The sequence below is a fragment of the Seriola lalandi genome, unplaced genomic scaffold, assembly GCF_002814215.2.
Source record: "Seriola lalandi dorsalis isolate HSWRI2012SDOR001 ecotype SW California unplaced genomic scaffold, Sedor1 jcf7180002054578, whole genome shotgun sequence".
NCBI classification, from domain to species: domain Eukaryota; kingdom Metazoa; phylum Chordata; class Actinopteri; order Carangiformes; family Carangidae; genus Seriola; species Seriola lalandi.
The window spans coordinates 1,454,050-1,461,277 of record NW_019525131.1 but is presented as its reverse complement, the minus strand read 5'-3'; the positions used below and the strand labels follow the sequence as shown (position 1 = coordinate 1,461,277).

The 7,228-nt window shown below is 39.9% G+C and overlaps 2 pseudogenes; one reads left to right on the top strand and one right to left on the bottom strand.

The window, feature by feature from the left end:
• The first annotated feature begins 1,580 nt into the window (after nucleotides 1-1,580).
• LOC147818474 (uncharacterized) lies at nucleotides 1,581-2,882 on the top strand (annotated as a pseudogene).
• A 2,395-nt stretch (nucleotides 2,883-5,277) lies between these two features.
• LOC147818473 (uncharacterized) overlaps nucleotides 5,278-7,228 on the bottom strand; it is a 15,061-nt pseudogene continuing 13,110 nt past the window's right edge.

The window sequence follows — 7,228 nt, the reverse complement described above, 5'->3', positions numbered from 1 at the left end:
CCTCAGTGGGAGTTGATTGTTTTGGTCCATTTGACGTGAGACATGGACGAAGTCAAGTGAAAAGGTATGGAGTTATATTTACATGCTTAGCATTAAGAGCTGTGCATATTGAAGTGGCAGCATCATTTGTTATTCCTTCATCAACACCTTGCGCCGCTTTATAGCACGAAGAAGACAAGTCAAAGAACTCATCTCAGACAACGGTACCAACTTTGTCGGCGCTGAGAGAGAGTTGAGAAGGTCTATTGAACAATGGAATCAATCTCAAATCCATGACGAGTTCCTGCAGAGAGGTATAAAGTGGACTTTTAATCCTCCTACTGGTTCCCATCACGGAGATTGATTCGTTCCATTCGAAAGGTCCTTAACTCTACCTTGAGGGTACAAGCTCTTGATGAGGAAAGTCTCCACACAGTGCTCTGTGAGGTAGAAGGTATCCTTAATAGCAGACCAATAACAAAGGCAAAGGCCCTGACTCCTAATCACCTCCTGCTCCTGAAAGGTCAGCCATTATTGCCACCTGGACTCTCTCAAAAGGAGGACTTGTATGCTGTCCACAGACGGCAACAACTGCAGTATATGTCCAATTTGTTTTGGAAAAGATGCACAAAGGAATATCTATCGCAGCTTCAGGAATGTCAAAAGAGGACCAGAGTTAAGCGCAACTTCATTTCTATGGAAATCATACTCATCGTGGATGACTGCACCGCGAAATTCTTGGATTATGGGGAGAGTTTCTGAAGCTGTTCCAGATAACAAAGGACTCGTACGACAAGTAAAGGTCAAGACAAGGACAAGTTGTCTGGACAGGCCTGTCACAAAGATTTGTCTGCTTCGGGAAGCAGACAACACCTGATGAGCTACTTGTTGACATGACTTGTTTTGACTTGACTTGACTTTGAACATGTGACTTGTGACCACAGACCACACTTGATCTAGACTCCGTAAATTATAGAACCTCTGGCCTAGAGACACTTGAAGACACGTGAAAAACCTGCTCGTTTAAGGACATTGAAAATGAACTATACTCATATTTGTGAAAAAAAGGGTAAAATCTAATTGTTCATCTTGTTTGTATATATGTTGCAATGAGTTATTCTGTGCTGCTGTTATTATTCTCTAATTATTATGTTATAATAATTATTATGTTATAATAATTAGGGGCCGGAATGTAGGAGCAGTGCTGTTTTTACTCACTTTCTCACCAGGGGTAATGTGTGTGTGTGTGTGTGTGTGTGTGTGTGTGTGTGTGTGTGTGGAGCTGTGGGTGTGTGTGTGTCATGGGGGCTGAATGGTTGTCTCCACACACACCTCTACCTGTCTGAGAGTTTTTTTTGTTGCTAGATACAGAGAGAGGGTGAGATGGGGTGCCAATACTTTCTGTTGACCGCTCTATGTCCAGTTTATGGACATAGAGAGTGTTTATGTGCTTGTAAATAAATGCCAAGTAAGACGCAGATGCCGATTCCTGTTCTTGCTTTGTACACAGCGTGTCGGACAGATCTCCCTATGCAGCCCTCTCAGCGGCTAATTGTTGCATCTTTTGGATAGTCGCATTACAGACATTATTACTATTTTAGATGATAAGAGCCTTGTTACACGTAGATGGACTGCTGGTTCCACAACGTAGGGTGTGAGAGATGTTGGCTCAGGTAAACCCAGCAGCTACTGCTAGGAGATGGCACTGTGGCAAGACGGGTGTATCATGCACCTTACCCTAACAGCCTGTGGCACATAGATGGAAATATGTTCCTCACAAGATAAATTCATCATGGTAAAAATGTTGGTTAACCACAGTCTATGACCTCTATACTGTAATGATGTAGTCACATTTATAGGTCATATTTTTCGACATTTGGCCATGCAGCACACAATGAATCAGAGCTACTGACAATTATACGTGAATGCAACCAGCTGATAAATACCTATTTAATTGGGATGCTAAAGTGTAAACATTTTTGACCCTGGCAGCCTGTTTTGTCTGTCTTGATTATGTAGGCTGCCACTCAAATATTTCTTGTGGTAGCCTAATAAAAAAAGACAGTGATGACATTTAACACTGCATTGTCATAACACCTTTTAATTATTTGATGCCTTCTTTTGGTTTGTTATTTCACACTTCAAATTTGTTTAATAAGCAAAATTAAATTAAAATTCACCATTTTAGATGGGGCTTTCCAGTTCATGGTGCCATAGATGGACACTCTTGGCTGATCACTTCTCTGAATTGCAACACTGACAACAGTGCCACCACTGTGCTGAGCCACGTGACTCTATGGAATACTGTTCAGAGTCTGATCAGATTATGGTGGTGAAAACTTTCAGGTGACCTTGTTCATGAATCTTGTGCAGGGTATTGAACGCCACAGTTTCATTACAGGGGAATCAGTCCACAACCAAAGAATTGAACATCTCTGGAGGGATGTGTTTTTGCATCTGTTGCAATCCTTTTACAGCATGTTCTACTCTCTTGAGGATTCACAGCTTCTGGATCCCAGTAATGATGTCCACAAGCTTTCTCTTCACATAATCTTTCTCCCTGAGATTAAAAAAAGCCTTGAGTGCTTTAGGGAGGCCTGGAACAACCATGCTTTGCGTACAGAAAACAACCAAACACCGGCTATGGACAGTGCAGCTATTGACAATGTTTTCGGGGAAAATCCCTACAGACCACAAAATTTGGAGGCAATTCTGGCACAGCATGGAATTGACTCTTTATCCACTACTGATGAGGATGATCTCCCAGCTGTAATTGTAGCGCAATCTCAATCTGCTGTCAACAGCAAAATGAATCAATCTCTCATGCCATTGATCACATTTCTGATTTGAATATAAAGTATCTGGCATGCTCTACAGAAATTTCAAATGTTATGGAAACCTAAAACATAAAATACACAGCTGAATGCATCCGCTGTAGACAGAGCGCAGGAGATATTTTTCTCTTTAGATTAGATTAGATTAACTTTATTTATCCCACAACTGGGAAATTCATTTACCACAGCAGAAAATAAACATCTATAGAATAAACATCTATGGAAATATACAACAAAAATATACCAAATATACACTAATAAATACAATATACACAATACACACGATATGTACATGAAAAAGTGCAAGTTTGCACATAGTCAAGAAGAGCAGGAGTTGTGGAGTCTGACAGCTGCTGGAATGAAGGACGTTGTGATCTGAGCGTCCCAGCGGGGGGAGGGGGGATGAGGTGTATGCATTTCTGATATTAGCATACAACAAGTCCAAAGTTTTATTGTCCCTGGTGTGACAATCCACATACTGGGTGAAGGTAGGAAGAGCAGAGGACAGGGACGTGTGGTTGAAGTCCCCAGAGATGAGGAGGATGGAATGGGGGTGCTGGTTTAGGAGTTGAGAGACAACACTATGGATCTCGTCTGTGGCTGCAGCGGCGACGGCCGAGGGGGGCATGTACACAGTCACCGCAATGACATGTGAAAACTCTCTCGGGAGATAGTATGGCCGCATGCTAACCGCTAGCAGCTCCTAGTCTCTAGTGCAGAGTTGTTCCTTGACACTTATGTGTCCAGGGTGGCACCATCTCTCATAAACGAACACAGCAACCCCTCCTCCCTTCTTCTTACCGCACTCCGTGGTTTTCCTGTCCGCCCGTACCAGTTGAAATTCGTCCAGTGTGACATGTGAGTCCGGAGAAAGTTCACTCAGCCACGTCTCCCTGAAGCACATGATGTTACACTCGCGAAACCTTCCCTGAAGCCCGGTTAGCGCAGTAAGCTCTTCTTACTCTCTCTTACTGTATTATAAGGTTTAGACATTTGTTCACTCTGGGATCTTAATGTAATTAATGCTGTGTGACTTGTTACACTTGACAGGCAGTCTAATTAAGGTCTAAAACAAGCAACCGTTGTGCTGTGATCACTGAGAGTAACCAAGGCATGTAGTGTAAAGTTTAGTGACATAACTTACAGTGTAGCTGCAGTTAAGTGCAACTTAGCTACACATGGCACAACAATCATATCAAAGACTAAATATTACTTTTCCATAAACTTACTGCTGTGTAATGCATTCTGGGGTTGCATTTGAAGTATTTAAGGTGATGCTCTGTTTGTGTGCAGGCCTATGTGTGCATAATGTCTTACATGTACATGTTTGAGTGCTTACTCCCAATAGGATCTTCATCTCTGTGAAGTGACCCTGATTTTTCACCAGATTGTAGGGTAAACTGAGAAATGGTTTGCTGTATCTATTTGTGTCTTAATTCATCTGTTGAAATGCTGCATCTGTTCATGACATCAGGAAACTTCCTGCCTCTCATCTTCCTGTGTAGTTGAACCTGGTAGGATTCCACATTTTATGCAAATGCACCATACTGGGATGTTTCAGGCCCCTGTGCTTCAATTTTGAAATTGCAGATGACATTGCTTGAACTTCGGTTTATATATTTTGGAACATTATATGTTTCATTGTTTGGATCAATGTATAATTGATGTTTGTACTTTGCCTGTGCTTTTACTTTTAAACTCCAGAAAGAAATCAATATTCGCTGAATATGAAAAAAGAGAAATCAGACATCATGCCTCCAGCCTACTGTCATTTTTCTTTAATTTTGGGGTTAAAATTAAGGAGCAGCTTTCATAGAATCTACAGTGTTTAGCAGTAACTCCATACTCTTCAACTCTAGTCGGAACTGTCTATATTTCCTTACTTGCCTCATATTAAAGGCATTATATATTATAAGTAAAATACCTGGTTTTGTCAGTGACATTGTACGTTAGCTTTGTAAATATTTGTTTATGACTGGTTGTCTTATTTTTTCTACAGAAATCAAAGAATGACATGGACATAACTTGGGGTACTTCTGTCTCTGAATCCACTGGTTATGTATTTTCTGTATATTTAAAATATTCCAAGAAAAGTTCCTTTATTCAGGATTTTAAGTTTTGCAACAGATCAAACTTAAAATGTTATTAAAAAAATAATAAACTGGCAAAGTTTATTATAACTTCTCACCTGTTTTACCAATGGTGGAGCTATACTTACTGTGACATCTTTGAAAGTTCATGACAAAATCTAGTAAGTACCACTGGGGTAATGCTGTAAGAGGCATGTTAGCAAAAGAAAACTTGACATATGCTATATTTCAGCAGTGGGCAAGTTGAACAAACTTCAAAGTCAAGGTTGAAACAATCTATTTATTCAGTTCTACATTAAATGGTCACACTACAGAGGTGTACCTATTGTAGACATAGTAAAACTCTGTAAGCATTGCAAACTTCTTGTCATTGTGAAAACTCTGCAAAACATTGCAATAACATTGCAGGAAAAGGTCCTGTTTCCAGGATTTTAAAACATAGCAAACTTAAAACGTTCTTTGACATAAAATAAAAATCAATTTATTAGTTCAATTCTACATTTACTGGTCACACTCCAGATTGCAAAGGTGTCAAAATCATCATGTATGGGTAGGTGGAGGATTATGAGGCAGGTATTTGCCTCTGGAAAGATTTTGTTGGCTTCGTGCAAGAACTGAATTTGTGGACGGTGTGGAAATCCCAGTGGAGGCACTGTTGATGCTCCAGAGGTAAACTCCAATACATTTTCAAGGGTGAGTGGACTGCTTTCTCCTTCTGCAACACAAGAAAGTGGTTCTTAGCTGTTTAGGTAGAATGAAACGAGTACTACTAACAGTCTGTGATATCCTTCACTCCTTGATGGAGCTGAAGATAGAACTGCAATGAGTAATCAATTATTAAATTAATTTCCAACTATTTTGATAATCATTTAATTGGTTTTAGTCATTTTTAATGAAAAAAAGTCAAAATTCTCTTAGTTCAGCTTCTTAAATGTGAATATTTTCTGGTTTCTTTACTCCTTTATGACAGTAAACTGAATAGCTTTGAGTTGTGGACAAAATGACAAAACAAGACATTTTAGGACTAGGTCTTGGACTGATCAACACATGACCATAAATCATTGTACTTATGAAGTACATGACATTATTACTAATAGTATATATACTAATAGTATCGATTTCAATTAACCAGTCACGCCAATAGCATATTGTCATGTTTTCTCTTGCTCTTCTGTTGCTGCCCTGCACAAAGAAGTCCACTTCAAATGGAGTGCATAGGTCCTTCGTCTGAAGTGGCGTCTCCTCACTGACAAACATGTTGTAGAACACTGCTGGATTCTTTCTCAGCTCCTCCAGTAAACCAAGGGTTCTTAACCCCTCAACAAATCTGTAAAATATGTTACATAATGTGTAAGTTGTCCTGAACTAATGACATGTTTCATTTATCTGAACAGAGACAGGTCAGGGATTTGATTACTGGTCCAGGGCAGTCTGCATCCTTCCATTGACAAAGAAGTCTGCAGCAGACTGGACAAGGGAGTCCCTTTCCTCCAGGCTGGATACATGTCTCAAAGCACCTATAATGCTGAGACTGTGTGCTGCCTCTGCAATAGCACCGTTTGCCATTGTTGCTTCCTGTATCTGAAAAGAGAGAGAGAGAGAGAGAGAGAGAGAGAGAGTGTGTGAGTGAGGGAGTTGCACATAAAAACAACAAGGATAATTAAAACATTGTGTAGGAGAGCCAAGAAGCCAAAATTGGCTTATAAGGATATCTCCCCTATATAGATGTAAATAGGTATACACCATGAATAGAAGGGGGGGATTAAGATTAATAAGAAGTTAATAGAAGACAGCTTGAGGGATGTGTCACAACAGACTGTACATTCAATGTGTAATAACTTTAATCTACTACTTACTTTGATGAACTCTTCCCTTAAGCTATCGTCACCAACTTTATCTACTATAGTGGGGGGTGTTGGTATCCCACAGATCTGCTGTAAAAGCCTTTCGGAGAAGAAGTATGGACCAACTCCTCCATGAACGACACACACAGCTATAGTTTTTGCCATCAATGTGTACAGTTTTGTCCTACAGCAGTGAACTGTTGCTATGCTCTAATAATTCCTAAAAACGTGTCTTAAAAATAGAATGATAAGTGTTAGTGGTACTACTGACAACTTTATTGGTGTAGCACCTGTAGCGTTAACGCTATATTTAATGATTTACTCTCGTTGAAATGGGGCACCAGTCCTCTAGGAGGACAACAATGAATTACTTCATTGCCAAATTTATCAATCTCATATCGGAAGCCATGACTTCTCGATTCAATGGATCTCCAGTCTCTACGTCAAAAGAATACAACAGGACAACAACTGGGTGTAAATA